At 40.4% G+C, this 20,626-nt stretch overlaps 1 long non-coding RNA gene across 1 annotated transcript in view; it reads left to right on the plus strand.

The window, feature by feature from the left end:
• LOC141425473 (uncharacterized) overlaps positions 1-3,553 on the plus strand; it is a 113,439-nt gene extending 109,886 nt beyond the window's left edge. Inside the window, exon 3 of the long non-coding RNA XR_012450479.1 lies at positions 3,109-3,553. This is a non-coding gene — a long non-coding RNA (uncharacterized lncRNA). The remainder of the gene's footprint in view (positions 1-3,108) is intronic.
• The last annotated feature ends 17,073 nt before the right edge of the window (positions 3,554-20,626 follow it).

Genomic DNA, 20,626 nt, shown 5'->3' on the forward strand with positions numbered 1-20,626 from the left:
CCATCTGTGGTGGCCCATCTTTTTTCTCAGTCTGCCTACAAAGAGTGTCACAGTGGGGTTTGGTTTGACATTGGAAAATGCTAAATAATAAAACAATAAGTAATTAACATAGAATAAAGTAACCAATTTTCAACTTTTGTGACCTTTTTCATATTTTAATTTTGTCAGTCATGATATATGGACAATATAAATGTTAGGTGTCGATTAAAAAAAAAATCCCATTGCAGCCACTGGGGACAGGTGCTCCGGCCTATAATCCTAGCTACTCCAAAGGCAGAGATTTGGAGGATCACAGTTCAAGGACAGCATGGGCAAAAGGTTTGCAAGACTCCATCTTCTCAACTGATAAAAAGCTGAGTGTGGTGGTGCATGTCTGTCATCCTAACTGTACAGAAGGGTAACTAGGAGAATCTATTTATGCCAGGCCTGCCTGGGCATAAATATGAGAGCCTATATCAAAACAAAGCAAAAAAAAAAAAAAAGGACTGAGGACCTTACTCAAGTGGTAGAAGTATTTGTCTAGCAAATGCAAGGCCCTAAATTCAACCCCCCCAAAAAAAACACATTATATTAAAATTACTTATTTTAAGAAATGGAAATATGACTTTTAATTAGAAAGGTATGTTCTCTGTTGTGCTCCATGCTTCTGTTCTAAGGTCAAATTCTTCAGTAAGCTTCTGATGTTTTGTTTCTAGCCCTTTGGTTGGAGACCCTGTCTTTCACTTGATGGCCAAACCACTTTGTAAGGACACAATTTTTTAAATCTATCCTCTTAATACTTGCATTAAGCAAAAGCTTATGGTATATCTCTGGTCCAAACTTAAGAAATCTGATTGTGGTACTTCCTACTTGATGTTTATCTTGACAACCACCTAAGATATTAATAATACCCCTCGCTTAAAAGATTTTTAACATCTGTACTCCAACACTCTACAAGGGGCTCTATCGTTCAAAAAATAAATACTTTAGATTCTGTCCTATTTGTGCTCTATGTCCTGCCTTATATTTTCCATACATAAATAGCCCCAAAATTACAAGAGGAAGAGGCCAGAGAAGTGTAGGGAGAGACTGTATTTTTCAATAACTATACTTTTCAAAGCTGAAGTTACAAGAGGGATTTGCTTTGGATCTTTGGACTATTTCCTCTGGTTTCTGGAAATTACTGCCTTGGAGATTCTATTCAATATTGACTTTTGGAAAGGAGGGTAGAGAGCATTCACATGTCCCAAAAAACCTTTTGGGTGGCTTTCAATCAATTCGTTTGGGCTCAAAAATGAATTTTTGAATAAACTATATGCCATCACAGTGTCAGGCATCAAGGATGAAAAGATGCATAAGACATGATTCCTGGCTTGAATGGTAGAGCAGCTGCCTACGAAGCCCTAAGTTCAAATTCCAGTACTGCCAAAAAAAAAAAAATACAAAAGAATAAACAGAGGAAACTAAGGGAACTTGACCAAGCATCTATCGTTCATTCATATTGAGGGACATATTATTCTGAGCACTCACATCTATTATCTCATATCACATAGTGATTTTGGACATCACCATCCTCTGGACATCACTGTCCTCATCTCAGAGACTCAGAGATATTGCATATTTGTCCAGGTCACACCACTAATATGCCATGACCTGGGATTTCAATCAAGATTGGACTCCATGCTTATTTGTCCTATGTTGCACTATTCCATCCTCCACTACTGGTCAGTGTGCCCTACAATTAAATTCTATAAATTCCATATCATTTTCTCTACTTAAGTTTAAAGCTGATAATGCTGAATGGTGGAAGGGCATGCTTTCTAAGAGTCTGAAAACTGATCAATCTCTGTAGGTTGTGAATCAACTTTCACATGAATCTATTGGGATTGGAGTTCATTTAAAGCTGACTTTCTATTTTTGAAGAAGTAAAATTATAATGATACCATGCACACATGTTGTGGGGTTTTAACAAAATATCTTTTAAAAGGAGATTATGGTTAGATTGAAAGTGCTTGATGGGCAAGAAATAGCTTTTTACAGAGCAGCATTCAAAAACATTAAAGGAATAGGTGTTTAGAAATATTTTTAATATATTCCACTAGTCTTAAATCACATCTGGATTTGACCAGTATTATCAGCAGAATCTTTGTTTAAGCCCAATATATATACTACATTTTGTCAAATAAAGGGCTTAAACATATGTCTTAGAATTTGTGTTACAGAAACTCCCTAAATTGAGGTAGGTAAGCTGATTTAGTCTAATACTTCCAAGGGTTCCTATAAAGACTGATATGACTACAGATTAATCAGCAATCTGTGTTAGTAAACACAGACCTAACATTCATTATTTAAATACACAGGAATAATTGTATGAATATACATACATAAGCACGATGGGCAATTGGGTCATCTCATGAATAATACATTAGGTAGTGAGCATTTAGTTTTATTCATCCTTCAGGCCTAGGACCATTGGTCTGTCTCTCTTGGGCCTGGCTACAGCTGGTCCACAGGCACGGCTGCCCCAAAGTCAATGAAAAGTGTGTGGAGGCTGCAGGATGGAGCCTGTGTTTGTGTAAGAAGGAGCCTGGTGACATCATGTTGGTCTCATATTCCAGAAGACTTAGAGCCCATGAAACAGCACAGTCTTTAACCGACTCCACAGAGACCCCCCTACAGGGATTGCTGTCTTTATGTTGGATTTCAAGGTGAAGTATGTTGGGAAATTCAAGGGGAGACTTGGGCTGCTATAGATTTTTCTGCTTCCCACAATGGTTGATTAGCCTCATACGTGGTATTTGATTAATGTCTGAGAGCTCTAATTAGCAAAGTCTAATCAGTACCACATACACCGGGCTATTGATTCCTGCATCTAGGAAGCTAATCCAATTGTGTTCCTTATCATTAGCAAATGGTTCTTATACTGAGATGATGAACCCACCTGTAGGTTAGAAAGGCTGCCCCATGTTGAGGGCTTTGGAATGGGTCAGAGTGAACATGGAGGAAAGTCCAGAGGCTGCCTTCCCAGGGGTGATGGAAGCACCATGTTCTATCTCTTTGCTGCTGCTTTAATTCCCAGAAGGGAGAAGTGTACCAAATACTCAGAAATTTTCTTTCTAAATTTTTCAGGAGAAAGTGGGCATAGGATTGTAATGTGCCATTTGGATCCCAGAGAAAAAGAAGACAAGTTGAACCTGCTGGCATCTACTACCTTGTGGAACACTTACCTGTTGATCTATGCCCACCTTCCTGACACCCTCAAATGATAACAAGTTGTCCTATAATAATTAAGACATCTCCATTGCTCCTGCTTTGGGTCTTGTTTTAAGGGACTGCAATGCAAAACATACTAAATCATGACGTGATGACAATGGTGGCACGGCACTAAAATGTACATAAAGAACATACAATTTACCAGGAGTTTTATTTTCTTGTGTAAATTATGAACTCACATTTTTAGTGGCACTTTTTGAATAAATCAAGAGCACCCTGTAGTAAGGATGTCGCCTTCATTTCTCTACATATAGCTCTGGTCTTAAATGTTCTGAAAATATTGAAGTCTAAAATTTGATCATTTGGAAATTTTCTTTGAAAAAGCCCTAAGGAGTTATAACTCCAGCCACAGAAGAGTAATCCACGGATAGTCCTGTCTGCTGTTGCCAACCCTAGTGAGTATTACTTTGTGCCATTACTTTTGTGCAATTCTTTCTAGCATTTATTCTTGTGAGAGCACTTATCAAACTGGATGGCAATTATTTCTCTCTCTCTCCCTCTTCTCTCTCTCTCTCTTTCTCCCTCTTCCTCCTTTCCTCCCTTTTATTAGGCCGAGAGGTCCTTGAGGGAGAAGCTTTAGCTCATCCATTGGTGCAAAAACTGATCCAAGCGATGAGGTCACATTTCCAGTAATACTGTAGATTACCACAGGTAGAAGCCTCATGTAGTTGCTGGTAGTGTCAACCCACCCCAGATGCCCCAGGCCTCTCCAGAGCTCCCTGAATATCTCCTGGTGCTCAATTAAGATTGGGCCTGAGCTGCTGGTTCTGAATTCCCCTCATCAGAATCCACACTGGGTCTGCTGCTGTCTGCTAGCAGGCCAGTGTCACCCAGATCTCTGGGGACAGTGTTGCTTCTTCTGGCATGTTGGGTGAGGTGATATGGCTTCCTTTTGCCTGTAAGAAGACAATATGGCTACAGTAGGGAGAAGGAAAGGTATGAAATGGAAATGAAGTCTGAAGTCAGGTGGGAACTAGATTATTTAAAGGCTGTGGATGTTGTAAGGAATTTGGTTTTTATTCCAAATGTAGCTGGAGATAGTAAAAGAGAACCATTCAGTCATCAACACATCACATATTCAAAGTGGGAATGCAGAGGGTGATGATTTGATAAAATATATTTGAAAGATTACTATGCTGAAAAAATAGTGGGGTCACCCAGCAATACAATGTGCAGAAACACTAGTAGGAGACTGTCTCCACCAGCCAGAAAATAGAGTGTGACTGATAGATAGGCTGGGATTGGAAGCAGGGATGGGAAGAAGTGGATGTGTATGACAGAAAGGACCATTGTAATTCTGATCTGTTATGAAAAGGGATGAGTTGAATCTGACTTCTAACTTTTCGTTGAGCAAATGAGTAGATAAAGGCATCATTTCTTTAGAAGGGGAATACATTTGGGGAAATAGGTTTGAAACTCTCAAATCAAGGATTTCTTTAGGCATGTAGTTTGAGAAACTTACTGGGTAACCAAGTGGCTATATGGAGAAGACAATTGGATATGCAAGTGTTGAATAAAGAAAAAGTGAAGCCTAAGAATATAAATTCAGTACCATCAAAATATACATGATAGTTAAAGACCTGCTTGGAAAAGATGAAGAGGTAGAGAGTACAATTATAGAAGAGAGAGACCCTCAACCAAATCCTGAGATAGCTGAGCTTGCATGGAAGATGGAAAGATATCTGAATGAGAGTATCTAATAAAGTAGGAAGAAAACCAAAGAGAATGACATCTTAGAATGTAAGAGAGGGGAGAATTTTAAGACACAGGAAGTAGTCAAGTGGAATGCTAGGAGCTTGACTAATGTTCATTGGTTTCCTCTTCAGCCCAGCCCAAGGTGAAGTCCCAAGTTCTCATTTTGTATTCTAAGGCTGTGGGAACAGCCCTGGCAAGGTCAGAATCTTAGAACACAGCACAGTAACAAATTTCCCAAGGTGTGTTTTATTTGGTCTTAAATAACACAGCATGTAGGACACCCCCATCCCAATACAGACTGAACTACAAAGAGCCTGGCTGTAGTCTCCTTCTTTTATCCTGATGTTAGACTCATGCCTGACTGTCCTTCTCTTCTCAAGAGAAACAAAGGTTTTCTGGCATAGAAAACCTTCTCTCTTCTAGATCCAAAGGCATATTCCTGCCACTCTATCTCTAACAAAAACAAAAAGAACAACAACAAAGGGAAAAAAATCAACAAAGGCTTTGGTTCAACCACAAGGTAAAAATTTACAATTAGAGACAGCTTTGTTCTCTTTCTAAAACACAGCATTACTGTCATTTCACAGCTTTAGCTCTGAACAATGGTGGGTGTTTGCTTTGCATTTGGTAATTAAAGATTCTACCCAGGTTGTTTATCCAAACATGGGAACAATCTGACCCAAAGGAGATTGAAGGTCAGTCTCTAACTCTTTTGCTGAGTTTCAAAATGACAGTTTTTGTTCCTTGAAGACAACTTATTTCTGCAGGCCTACTGTCTGTGCTCAGAGGCAAGAAGTGGTCAGTTGCTATTTGTTGCATGAAAGAATGAACCAGGAGGCTAAGTGATAAAATAGAAACAAACCACTTAATTTAATTAAAAGATCTGGATTCTTGGGAAAGCATTTATATTATCTGAACCTGAACATTCTCAAAGGTGCCACCTCAAAACCGAGGAATTTTAAAGCAATGTGTTGAAAAGGCACTGTGCAACAAGCAAAAATAATAAAAACAAGTTACATTAAATGCTCACCTGTCTCAAATGAAGCTAAAGGAGGCACAATTACACTGGCCACACGGCAGGTTCAAATCCCTCCTGCTTCATGCCCTGAAGTGGCTCTCAGGTGCCTCTCTTCTGAATGGTGAGAGTTGTACCTCAACTTGCCTACCCCATCAGTGCACAGAATCATAAACTTTGCAGATGTCTGAAGCCATCACGGTCTACGAGACATAAGCATTATTGAGTATCCTAACTACAATTGCTTTTATTTCATTCTCGCAAAAGATAAGTTTTATCTTTATAATAAATGTGCAGCTGTTTTCCCTTTTAAACATGTTCTTAAACAAATAAAAGTAAATTGATGTCCTTATAAAAAGCAGCTAATACAAAAACCATCTAGAAGTAACTTTCAATGCATTGCTAAGTTTATTAGTGACAATCATGTACAAAGCACAGTGTAGAGTGATAAAAATCTGTGCTTAAACCATTCATTTAAAAATACTTTTAGTTACTATGTGCATTTGTGGTGTATACACAGCACCTTCAATGAGCTGTCAACTTAAAAAGACAGGATTCAAGATTTCTTAAGTAGCACTTTGACGGCAAAAATCCAGAAATGCTGTTTTTTCCATTCAAGATGTGAGGTTTGTGTTTTTATAAAAATCACTGAATTCATGAGTATTGTTGATTCTCAAAAAAGAATAGGAAATCAGATCAATTCAGTATTAGTTATCTATTGTTGCACAATAAATTACTCTAAAATTTAGTGAGTTGAAACAACAGGCTTTAGTTAACTCCCAATTTCTCTGGACCCCTTGTGTGGGAGTGGTTTGGCTGGATGGTTCTGGCCTGGAGTCTCTTTTTTGGTTGCAATCATGGCAACAAGGGTGGTTTCAATCATCCGATGCTTGTCTGGGATTGGAGAGAGATTCTGCTACCATCTGGGGGGTCAAAGGTAGCTTAGTTCTTATGGGCTGTTGGCCTCAGTGTCTCACAATATGGACCTCTCCACAGGATTGCTGGAGTTCCTTCACAACATGGCAGCTGACTCCTCTCAAAGAGTGGTCTGGAAGAGCAAGGAAGACACCTTGCTACTTTTATATCTCCATCTTGAAAATCACACACCATCATTTGTTCTATATCTACTTGCTGGAAGCAAATTGCTAAGTCAGCCCACATTCAAAGGAAGGAGAATTAGACTACACCTTTTTGTTTTGTTTTTGGTACTGGGGATGGAACCTAGGGCCCTTGTACATGCTAGGCAAGCACTCCACCACTGAGCAATATCCTCATTCTAGACTCCAATTTTTGAAAGAGGAACATTAAAGAATACTCCTCTTTAGATACGTTGTAAAACCAACAGAAATTCTTTGGTATAAATTGCATTATTCCATTGTTTATATTCCAAACAAAGTATGGGTTTTTCCAGGATAGGAGTAACTGTTCATGTTATGTATTGTATTCTGAGAGCAGAATGCAGTATACAAGTCTATTGGTTATGGAGGAAATGAGTTCAAAGGCGTAAGTGTAGAAAATTTCAGTATCTATATCTAGACTTAATTCCAGAGGTCTGCATATAATTCCATGTGTCATCAGGTTACATCTAAATAGAGATAGCAAAACCAGGGCTCTTTACTGTACAATATTTTTCCAACTTCTGGCTACGTTAAGGATCTTAAACATCTGGATTTAAATTGGAAACATCCTATAAAAAATCCAGATATTTTCAAAGATGGCTTTTGAAAAAGCTATCCCAAACCCCTTAATGAATGAGTAAATGTGTCTGCTGAGTGGTGATCCCATTAAAAACCCAATTCTTGTCCCCAGTTTATGTTATTTCAAGTGGAATGTCTCCAAAGTAATCAACTGTTAAACTGGAAGTTTGGACTGAGGCAAAGAAATATAATAGATGTCTGATAGCAAAGTAAGATGTGAGACAAGGTACTAAGATGCACATTTTGCAAGAAGGTATCTGGAAATTTATTCCACAAACTTCTGTGCCTCTCTTACTCAGGCTGAGGTTAAGTCAGTGGGGTCTTAGAAGGAAGATTTTGGAGGAAGGCATTTGAGTGGTGTGAAGCACAGAGGGACTTCAATGAGGCCACTCAGAGTTTATCACTGTTCTCTGTTGGCTGAAGACACAGGAACTGGTACCGTCTCCTGATCACAGTGTTTTACCTAAGAGAAACGGGAAAATTCATGGAAAGTTCATGGATCTTTACCCAAGAATCATTGATTCTACTGTTATGGTTTCGATCTGAACAACCTCTAAAGGTCCATGTGTTAAATAAAGGCTGTTCCCTAGAATGGCTCTACTGGGAAGTGGGAAAAACTTTAAGAGGCAGGCATAGTGGGTGGTTTTATGTCATTGGGGGTGTGCCCCGGAAGGAGATTGTGAGACATGGGTCTCTTCCTCTCTCTTTTACATTCTGGTCATGAGAGGAGCTGTTTTGCTCCACCACACACTCCCTGCGGTGATGTACTACCTTGCCACAGGCTCAAAGCAAGGGAGTTAACTGGTCATGGGCTGAAACCTCCAAAACTGGGTCAAAGTAAACTGTTTATCTTATTAAATTCTATCTCAGATATTTTTATAGTAATGGAAAACTGGTTAATGCACCCACTGAATAACTGAAAATAAAAATAAAGAAACTCATATTATTACTCCTCATGCATTCTCTATGTTTAACACAGGTGCCACTAAAATATATCATTTTCTGCCTTTAAAAAAGGTGTGGTGAGTTATTAAGAAAAGTGATATCATGACTAACAGAGTAATGAAAGAAATTACTTTGTATGTAACAACATTTTAAAAGAAGTCAATTACAATGATGTCCCCAAGGTTTGTAGAGATGTATGGAGTTGTTTACCTGAGATTCATATGTTTACAATTTTCCTGCCACCTCATCTGGTTGTTATGTTGTCTGTTGTCATTTTTGTTCATTTCTTTGTATCACCCCCCTCTTTCCTTTTTAGTTGATAGCAGGGAGATAAACTTGTGAGTTAAATGAGATTAAATAGGATTATTTTCTTTGCTTGTTCAGCAAAGATGTATAAAGAAAGTTGGTGGGTAATGAACTAGGGACAAGAGAATTCTGATTCAACTGATATGTTGGGCAAAAAAACCACAAAAAACCCAAATCTAAAACAAAAACTACAGGCATGGCTGGCCATTGTGACTCAAGCCTGTAATCCTAGGTACTTAGGAGGCAGAGATCAGAAGGATCATGATTTGAGGCCAGTTTGTAGAGGAGTTCATGAGACCCCCATCTTAACCAATGGCTGTGCTTGGTAGTATGTACCTGCTCTTCTTGCTACTCGAGGAAGCACAAAGAGGGGGATTGAGGTCGAGGCCAGTCTGGGCATAAAGCAAGAACCTGCCTTAAAAGTAACCAGTATAAAAAGGGCTGGCAGAGTGGCTCAAGTGGTGGAACGCCTGCTTAGCAAGTGTGAGCCCCTGAGTTCAAAACCCACTGCTGCAAAAAACCAAACCAAACCAAAAAACCCATGGGCATGTAAACACAAGGTATTCACCGATATTAAATATTTAATTTTGGCTTCATTTTAAATAGAACTCTTCTTTAGATATTTTTTCCTCATCCAGAGAATACATTCTGAGTGCCTACTATGTGCCAGATGCTAGACTCATATCCACTAATGCTGGTGTGGATTAAATTATTTAGTCAATTGCTTCTATTTAAATTCGCATGGTCAATCCTAAATGTTACTCCGTAACATGGACCAAGAAATGGATTTTCCATATCTTTTGAGAATGGCAAATCTCTCATGCTACTTAAGCAGATGAAGAAGCAATGGATTTAGCACCAGATGGGGAATGAATTCTAACCCCATGAATGGCAAAGAAATTGCTGTGGGGCCTGATAGTAATAAAACTAACACTTTACTTTTATACAATGCCTTAATTTTCCAGATTGCTTTAATAATTATCTTCCCATTGTACTTTCACAACAACCTTCCAAGGGGTAAGACAACCACTCTGAATTCTGTTACAAGTGAGATTAAGTGTTCTAATGGCCCACATCCAGTGACCAAGTCAGGGCCAGAGTGCCATATTTACTCTGTGAAATCCAGTCTTCTCTCTCTTCAGTCATGGCTCCCAACTCCAGTGGGTTGTGTCTAATTTCTGCCTGTCTGATAGGGAGCTGGTTTTGATGCAATTCAGATGAGGTATTTGGGGATGTGACTAGATATCTTTATAGCCAAATGGTCTTCCAGAGCTTGAATGCATCATTAGTGCTTCTGTTTTGGAGCCTACACACTGCTGACCTTCTGGTATACTTAATGAAGACTTGAGATAACAGAAATAGAATTGGAGTCCCAGACTGGCTTGGGTGCATTGAGGCCATGGCATAGGTCCCCAGTAGCAAACCTCTGCCTTCATGTGGCAAAAAGCTGAGGGAAGGGCCTGTTGCTCAGGGCTGGAGAACATGGGGAGAGTTATTTCCCCACCCTGGGTCATCGCAGATGCCTCTAGTGAGGCGACAGGAGGGACTGAGGTGGGCAAAGGCCCAGGATATCCTAATCACCATAGACTTCAGAAGCCCCGAGTCTTATTACAGAGTAAAACCACCAGGGAAAAGAGAAATTGTCTGCCCTAATGATGTTCATTCCCAGAAGCTGAGCTTCACCTAGGGAGCAGTCAGACTTCCTTTGCTTGTCAGTTTTGGGAAGGTCAACGATGAGCAAGCCATTGGGCTAAAGCACAAATTTTGGGTTTGCAGCCAACTCCAGTGGTTTCCTTATTGCATATATTGTGTCAGGCCAATGGTCTGACCAAATGTTTACTAACTTCATTGTGGACTTTCTCTTTCTAATGAGTCCTTTTCTTCCAACTGCAAATAAAGAAGATGCTAAAAACATGACATACACTGCAGATGGGTCACCCACATTTGGGTTTTTTATCTTAAAAGGCAGGGCCTGGGGTGGGGAGGATGGCTAAACAAGATGTGGGTGGCCAAGGGTAAGGTGGGTAGAGAGATGGAGGAGTGAGACTGAATCATCTGCTATTCTGTCTACTGAACAACAGACTTATCCATTGGGATAATTACAATAACGATCCCAGCCCATGACTGTCTCAGAACTGGAGACCAATCTCCGGCCAAGGTATAGATTTGGGCACCTAAAGTGCACCTATGAAACTGGCATTTGCCAAAAAAATCCATGTGCACATGGATATTTGCATGTGAAAACTGGTAATTGTGTGTGTGTGTGTGTGTGTGAGAGAGAGAGAGAGAGAGAGAGAGAGAGATAGAAACAGAGACAGAGACAGAGAGAGAGAGCTTCTGTACAGTTATCAGTCTCTCCTTAGGATGTCAAAAATAGTTTTTTGTTCTTTGGAAAGCTGCCTCACAATTACTGGTGCAGATTTGGGCCTTGGGTGTATATGAGATGTGTGCCCACGGTCCAGAGCAGTCACTGAGGTGAGTCATTATAGATATACTGACCGTCTGTGATGCACATGGCGCTGTAACATGGGCAGGAGGAGCAGAGAGTCTGGATTCAAATTGCAGCCCACAACAGCAGTGACAAAGGCAAAGGGACATGAGAAAGAGTGTTTTGTCTCAGGAGCTGCATTTAGCTCGGCCTGTTTGAGTCTTGGTCTGCACAGTGGTGTAGTAGAATCATGAAAGTATCCAAGGAAATTGAGATTTGGTGTCGTGAGGTTAAATATATGACAGAACAGAATTTGAAACAGGACTGTCACCTCTCTCCCTTTCTGGCAGTAATGGGGCTAGGCAAGCACTCTTGCCTACCATGAGCCATACCCCAGCTTTTTTGTATTAGTTTGTTTTTTGAGATCGGGTTTTGCACTTTTGCCAGGAGATTGGCCTTAGACTGTACTCCTCCTACTGCCACTTCCTTCATTGATGGGAGCCCAGGCATGGGCTACCACACCTGGCCCTGGCACTGCACCTTTTTTTTTTTTTTAATTTTTTTTTCTTTTATTATTCATATGTGCATACAAGGGTTGGGTCATTTCTCCCCCCTGCCCCCACCCCCTCCCTTACCACCCACTCCGCCCCCTCCCTCTACCCCCACCCCCTCAATACCCAGCAGAAACTATTTTGCCCTTATTTCTAATTTTGTTGTAGAGAGAGTATAAGCAATAATAGGAAGGAACAAGGATTTTTGCTGGTTGAGATAAGGATAGCTATACAGGGCATTTCTATCTGCTATCTTCTATGGATGTTCTGAGAGTCCTTGGTGAAAAATGGAGCCAAAGGACAATGATGCTCATCATTATTTTTCATAGGAGTTTCCCTCTTTTGTTGGGAGCCACCTGGGATCCTGAAGAGACACACATACAATTTCCACAGCCAGTGCTCCTGTGGTCAGTACTGAGGATCAAAAAGTCAGGAGATAGCTAGGCACTAGTGGCTCACACCTGTAATCCTCATTACTTGGGAGGCTGAGATTGGGAAGATTTTGGTTGAAGGCTGGCCTGGGCAAATAGTTCACAAGACTCCCATCTCAACCAACAGCTGGCTGTTCTGACTCATGCCTATCCCAAGCTACACGGGAGACAGAGATTGGGAGGATAGTGGTTCCAGGCCAACCTGGGCAAAAATGTTTGTGAGACCACATCTCAAAGGAGAAAAGCTGAGTGTGGTGGCACATGCCTGTCATCCCAGCCACAGCAGAAAGTGTCATGTTGCAGGCCAGCCTGGGTAAAAAGTGAGACCCTATTTATAAAATAACCAGAATAAAAAGGACTGGAAGTGTGGCTCAAGCAATAAGGCACCTTTCTAACAAGTGAGAAATCCTGAGTTCAAACCCTAATACCACCCCCTGCAAAAAAAGCCATGAGATGCCAGAAGTCTATCAATCTCCTACTCTAGCTTTGACTGTGACTTGGGCTGAGTCTTCTACCTGGAGTTCACCTGCCTTTCTTTTCATTTATCTGTGTTCTTTAAGCTCAGATGAAGATCTGCCTGTTCCTGGAAAATAAATAGCCCTGTGAGAACAGGACTAGCCTTATCCCCATTATGTAGGTGAGAAGATTGACTCACAGAGAGAGAAACTTAACCAACATCTTAGAGCCGGTATCTGGCAGAACTCCTAATGTTGTACCATGCAGTGGCACAATGAGAATCACCTAAAAAGAAAAAAGACTCTAGAGCCTCTTGTAGTCTTAGAGCTATCATGAACCCAGTGTATTCAGCGATCCCCCACCCTGCCCTGGCAGTACTGGGGTTTGAACTCAGGGCTTCATGCTTGCTAGGCAGATGTTGTACTCATTGAGCCACACCTCCAGCCACCCCTCAGTGAATTTTTGGTGAAGATGAAGAATTTGTTCTAATCTTGGATAGATTATCAACCAGCCTTACGGTTAAGGTGCATTTTGGTGGTTTTATAACATTACCAGAGGAATACAAAGAACAACCAGGAGGGATGGCCGACTGTGGTCCTTCATGACATTTTTATGCCACCAGCTGGCTTCAGATGGTCTACCACCCCAAAGCAGTTCTCCTCAGAGGAGCAGCAAGAACCAGGCAGAAAGTACTCCTGGTGCTATGGTGTAAGGCATGAGAGCCCCAGGCCCTGTTACCAGTTTCGGTGGATGTGTTTTTTACTGCAGCTCCACTCCCCACGCCCATTGTCTTCCCCCACCCTCTGCAGCAGGCTCCAAGAAACCCACCCACATCCCTCCCTTTCAGAAGTGACACCATTTTTGAAGTTTGTTTCCTTAAAACCCTTCAAAGAGAAACACAAAAGGCCTCTTTTTCTTTAAGGATTTTACTGTTGATCTCAAAGGGAAAACACAGCATCACCAAAATAGCAAGCATAGAGAAGTAATAAATAGGCAGCATCTTCATTGTCTTGATCCCTTGCATATGGTTGAAACTCCTGGGACCACGAACGGGAGCTTCCAAGGCCTTCGCCCTCTCCAGAAAGGAGAGTTAACTGAATGTCCCACCGTTTTCTGTTTCCTCCTTCAGTGAGATTGTGGGGATCATCTCCTTCATATGAGTTTGTTTCCAGCCTGAACATGCAGCCCATCTGTTGGTTTCCAGTGGGTATCAGACTTCTCTGAAGACTCTAGAGTAATGCTGATGGGTTTCATTGGCTGTTGCCTCTCTGGTCTTTGCCTGCACACATAGCAGTTCCCCAAGGACGGGACCATCCTTCTGCTCTCTTGTCCCCACTTTTTGGAGGGTTTATTTCTCATAGGCTTATTATTGTCTACACAAGTAATGTAGAATTCACTTATGACTTGACTTGGGGGATTTACCTCTGAAAGGCACCCAATTCTCTGTTGGTAAATTTGTGCCTTTTTCCTTAGCATGAGTCCAAGGGTCCTTTAGGGAGGTAAAATTGTTATTTAAAACAATGATAGCAAATAATAGCAAATGTAGGAATAGGGGAGTGGGTTGAGCCAGTCTGCTTGGAAATGGCTTGCTGGGATGCTGTCTCGAGTAATGAAATAAAGAATTTTGGGGGTCAAGGGACACCTGGATATAATGTGGAGGTGCAGGAAGAGGACATCCAAATGTTCTTATTGTGCTTACATAATTTGATGTCTTAAATATCTAGTGCCAGAAAAGCAAAGAGAGACAGCTGGGAAGAGGCAGGAAAAAAGAAAGCAGGATCAAAGGACTTGAGGAAGGAGCAGCCAGACCTGCTACCAAGGCTTAGAGACCACGCATCATACTTGGGCTGGGAAAGGCAGGATTTAATGAGGCAAAGGGGAGAAGGGATATGACTGAAGTGTGACCAGAGGCTGCAAGCAAGCAAGAGCCAAAAAGGAATATCGACCCCAAGGTTTGCTCTCCCTTCAGTATGGGTGGTCTTTTCCTGTTCCCTTGTCTGCACTTCCTCAGGCACTTGTGAGTGATGAGACCACCCATCAGAAGTGATAAGTCCTCAGAACCTCCCTTATGTCCCTTTCCTTTTCCAGCTAAGCCATTTTTACACGGTCTAGGCAGAGGGTTGCAGCCACCACTCCCAGAAGACCACCATGAGCTTGTCATGGGAGAAACTGTTCTGGAAAGATATAAAGAGCAGATGAGGATAATAGTCATTATTATTTTGGCAATCATGGAGGATCACATATCTTAACGGTGTTAGTCATCCAGTTTATGGGAATCTGGTATCGTTTCAGAAGATTGAGCTTCTGGGCATTTAGTAGTCAATCCTGAGACTAATTTCAACATTTTAAAATACATGTCCACTGTAAATCAGTATGTAAAGACTATAGTGAGCTAAATAATAGTTATTATAATTCACATTGTCCTTGAATGTGAATTTCTTATAGTAATCTGATCAGCACAGGAAGTTCACTGACAACATTATCATACAGATGACAATCTACTAAGGAGACACTACAAGAGCCACTTTGTAAATCTGTCATTAGTTACATTAGCTATCCAATCAGTATGCATAAAAACATTTATGTATGTCTCCGGGCTCTTCTTAAATTAGCCCATATTTAAGTTAGTCCAGTTCTGTCTGAATGGGATCAGTGTCTTCTCCAGAGTCTTGTGGGACACTAACACCTGTTCTAACATCTCCTATTCTCTCCTACCAGTTTCCTTCTTTTCAACATGGAGATCCTATCTCTTATTTTAACTCCCAATTGGTCTTCAGGCTGCTATGAGTTTCATGGACCTCTCACCTAAGTTGGATGAATTATTCAGCTCTGATTGGCTGTCAGACTCTCTTTCCAGAGTATATACACCTGGAATCCCTCACCATTCACCTAAGATCAGATCATATTCTTTCAATATTCTTTTTGCTAAATCAAAGAGTTGGCTTGGGCTGGTGGAGTGGCTCAAGTGGTAGAGTGCCTGCCTAGCAAGCATGAAGCCCCAAGTTCAAACCCCAGGACCGCTCAAAACAAAACAAAGAGTTGGCTTTTTGCTTAGCTCTGAGCAAGATAGTCTCTGATATTGGACCCTGAAGGGAGGCCCAAAGAAGCTGCTTTTTATAAAAAGCATGGTATGTGTAGAGTTTAAAAGTCAAATACAGCTCTTGGTGTTATTAGTAAGAGTCAACACAACACAGCAGTCTTCGTTCCTGGTCCTCAAGGAAAACACTTTCTACTCCTTCAGATGTTTCTTCTTCTATTTCTCAAGTAGTAAGTTTATGCTTCTATTTTCCAATTTTCAGTTTTCTATACTACGAATTTATTCTTTCCTATGAAAGATAATTATTTAGCTCCTGACTTTCCCTGTGAATCACGTATCTGTGACTGCATAAGAAATTACAGTAGCAGTTACTGCCATCAAGCAAACAGTTAATATTTCACAGCTATTGTGGTTCAGAAATGTAAGATAACTTAGCTGAGTGATTCTAGCTTGAGATCGCTTGCAAAGTGGCAGTGATTGGAGAATTTGACCAGAGCTGAAGGATCTGACTTTGAGGTCATGCACGTGAATGGCCTAGAGGTGTTGGTTGTTTCCCAGAGGCGTCATTTCTTCACTTGGACCTTTCTACTGGTTGCTTGAGTGTCCTCATGACCTGACAAGTGGCTTCCCAAGAATGACTGATCCAGGATTGTACAAAGCAGAAGTTCCAATATTTCTGGGATCTCGCTTTCTTTTTTGTGGACCTCCAAAAGGAGGGATAGAGTGTCAGAGAATTGGTGACATATTTTAAAATGATTACCAATTTCCTACAATTTTTGATTACATGTTAAGATTTGATTGTATTACTATGGCTACTGTATTAGTTTTGTATTGCTGCTGTAACAAATGACCACAATTTCAGTAGGTTAAAAACAAATCTATTATATTCTGGAGGTCAGAAATCTTAAGTAAATTTTCCTAAGCTGAGATTGAGTTGTGCAGGAGATGTTTTCCTTTTGGAGACTGTATGGAAGGATCTGTTTGTTGACTTTCTAGCTTCTAGAAGCTGCCGAAGTCTTTGGTTTAGAGAACCTTTCCATCTTTGAAGTCATCAAAAGGAGCCCCAACCTTCTCAGATTTCTTCATTGTGTCTACTACCTCCCTCAAGTAATTTCGGGTCTTACATTTAGGTCTTCAACTCATTTCGAATTGATTTGTGTACAAGGGGAGAGATAGGAGTCAGTCTGCATGTGGATATCCAGTTTTCTCAGCACCATTTATTGAAGAGGCTGTTCTTTCTCTGATGTGTTTTTTTGATATCTTGCTGAGAATCAGTTGGCTGCAAGTGTGTGAGTTTACTTCTGAGATTTCTATTTTAGTCCATTAGTATATTTGTTTGTTTTTATTCTAGCACCATGCTGTTTTGGTTTATGGCTCTGTAGATATTGTGATATTCCCAGCTTTATTCTTTTTGCTCAACATTGCTTTTGCTATTCAGGGGGCTTTGTGCTTCAATATAAATTTTCAGATTATTTTTTTCCAGTTCTAAGAAGAATATCATTGGTATTTTCATGGGGGTTGCATTGACTCTGTAGATCACATAGAGCAGTATGGACATTTCAACAATATTAATTCTTCTAATCCATGAACATGGGATGTATTTCCTTTTTTTGTGTAACTGTCTTCAATTTCTTTCATCGTGTTTTGTATCTTTCATTGCAGAATTCTATCACTTCCTTGGTTAAATTTATTCCAAGATGTTTCATCTTATTTTTGTAGCTATTGTAAGTGGAATTGCTCCCACAATTTCTTTTTCAGCAAGTTCATTATTGGTGTACAGAAATGCTATTGATTTTTATATGTTGATTTTGTATCTTGTGACTTTACTGAATTTGTTATCAGTTCTAATAGTCTTTTGGTGGAGTCTTTAGGATTTCTATGTTTAGAATCATAGGGATTTTTTTTTCAGTACTGTGGTTTAAATTCAGGGTCTTGCACTTACGAGGCAGGCACTTTGCCACATGAACCACATCTCCAGCTCTCTTTTCTTTAGTTATTTTTCAGGTAGAATCTTTCCCGTTTTTTCCAGGGGCCAGCCTCGTACCATGATCCTCCTTTCTATACCTTCCTTTTTAGCTGGACATTACAGTCTACTCTACCACATTTGCCCTGTTTGTTGAGATGGGTCTTGCTAATTTTTTTCCCCAGGCTTGTCTCAGACCACAAGTGTTGAGACCACTTGGGAAGATGCAGACCACAGGGTGAACTAAGCAGCACACGGATCTCCCACAGACAACCCTGGGCCAGATAAGCATAGCCCCCTGGACAGACTGACCCCCAGAGAAACTGAATAAACAACAACAACAAAAAAGACACGTAGCAAAGAGGGCAGGGTATCTTGAGCGCTGAAGAGGAGGGGAGAGGCAATCCCTCATGGAACTGTAAATAAACAAGCCAGCCACAGAAGGCAGGAGCGGTGGTACACACCCAGCAACCAGGAGTTGGAAAGCTTGTAAAAGTGGTGGGAGGAAAACTCCACGGGAGAGGGGGGAAGGGCCACTTCACATGTGAACTGTAAATAAACATGCCGGCCTGAGAAAGCGGGTGCAGTGTCACCTCCCCCAGTGTGCTTGGAAAGGGAAAAGCTTGTGGCAGTGGCAGAGAACTCTAAGTAAACAAAGCCTGAGGGGCCAGGTGAGTGTTAAGCTCACTCCCGAGATCTGCATAAATAAAGCCTCCAGCAACAGCAGGCTGACAGCAGTAGGCAGGTGAGCCACAGCCTCAGGTAGCCATTCACAGAACTGTCTCCAGACTCTTTTTTTTTCTCCCTTCCTTTGATGAGACAACAACTGAACTACACCTGCACGCTGAAAAACTTACTGAAACTGTATTGCATTTGAACTTGTGACACTTTATGGTGGTTTTTTTTGTTTTGTTTTGTTTTTTTCCCCTTTGATGAGACACAGCAGAACTGCTTCTCAGACACCACCTCCAGGATTGGAGGCTGAGGGACTAACACCAAAATTATTAAGACTGAAACTTTATTGCATTTGAACTTAGAGATTTTTTTATTTTTACTTTATTTATTTATTTTTTTCTCAATCCTCTCTCTGTCTCTCTAATACCTGTTCAGCTTACTGTTGATTAGTACACTATCTCTCCCTGTTTATATCTTTGAAACGTTTTTTTTTGTTTGTTTGTTTTTACTTGTGTTTATTTGTTTTTCCCTCTTTCTGTAATTTCTTTGCTGTCCTTCTCCTCTCACCCTTCCATTGTAAATATCAGCATTGTTATTATTACAAGCTAGAAAATTCTTAATTGCATACAGTACAGGGACAGTAACAACACCAAGGGCAATGACAGGAAGGCAGAAAAAACAGGGAAACCAGTTTCCCCACAGCAAAAAATTAGTACAGGAACCAGAGGGAAATGAAGTAAACAGATACTGAGATCCAGATTCCAACAAAATGAAGATAAACTATGCCAAAGACCCAATGAAGCCCACAAGAATAATCTAAAAGAAGAAATACTACAGGTAATCAATGAGAATTTTACAGAGATGATACTGGATATGGTCAACCAAAATGTACAGGAGACACTAAAGAAAATTCCAAGACAACAAAAATAGAGAATTTGAAAAAGCACAAGAAGAAGTAGAAGCACTGTATAAACACCAAAGTGAAACAAAGAACATGATTAATAAAGAGATAAATGAACTCAGGACTAAAATAGACAACATTAAAGAGGAAGAAACTCAGGATATGGAAAACCTCAGAAAAAAGAATGAAACAGAATTGCAAAACAAAATGGAAGGCCAATTCAGCAGAATAGAACAAAGAGAAGACAGAATCTCAGCACTCAAAGATGAAATGATAATTAAAGGAAAAACCGAAGAACTATTAGTTCAACAACTCAAGACCTGTGAAAAGAAAATGCAAGAACTCACTGACTCCATCAAAAGACCAAACCTGAGAATCATGGGCATTGAAGTAGGAGAAGAGGTGTAAGCAAAGGGAATTGGTAATATATTCAACAAAATAATAACAGAAAATTTCCCAAATCTAGAGAAATCTATTCCCATACAGATGCAAGAGTCCTCCAGGATACCAAACAGACCACACCAAAATAGATCTACCCCTTGGCATATTATCATTAAAACAAGAAGTACAGAGACCCAAGAAAGAATATTGAAGGCTGTAAGAGAGAAAAAACAAGTAACATACAAAGGTAAACCCATCAAAATTACAGCAGACATCTCAACAGAAACATTAAAAGCAAGAAGAGCTTGGGGAGAGATCTTCCGGGCACTGAATGAAAATAACTTCAACCCTAGGATACTCTACCCAGCAAAACTATCATTCAAAATAGATGGAGCAATAAAAGTCTTCCATGATAAGCAGAAACTAAAACAATATGTGACCACAAAGCCACCACTACCAAAGATTCTTCAAGGGATTCTGCACACAGAAAGTGAAACCCAACATAACCATGACAGGGCAGGCAGCACCAAACTACAGGAAAAGAAAAAGCAAGAAAGTAGAGAGTAACCTCAACTTAGTTACACACAATCAAACCTTCAAACAACTAAGACAACTAAATGACAGGAATCACCACATACCTATCAGTACTAACACTTAATGTTAATGGGCGTAATTCCGCCATCAAAAGGTACTGTTTGAGGAACTGGATTAAAAAGGAAGATCCAATGATTTGTTGCTTACAGGAGACCCATCTCACTGACAGAAATAAGCGTAGGCTTGGGATGAAAGGCTTGAAGAAGATTTACCAAGCCAATGGCCCCTGAAAACAAGCAGGAATAGCAATACTTATCTCTGACAAAATAGACTTCAAACCTACATTGATCAAATGAAAT

This window comes from Castor canadensis, chromosome 8, assembly GCF_047511655.1.
Source record: "Castor canadensis chromosome 8, mCasCan1.hap1v2, whole genome shotgun sequence".
Classification (NCBI taxonomy): Eukaryota; Metazoa; Chordata; class Mammalia; order Rodentia; family Castoridae; genus Castor; species Castor canadensis.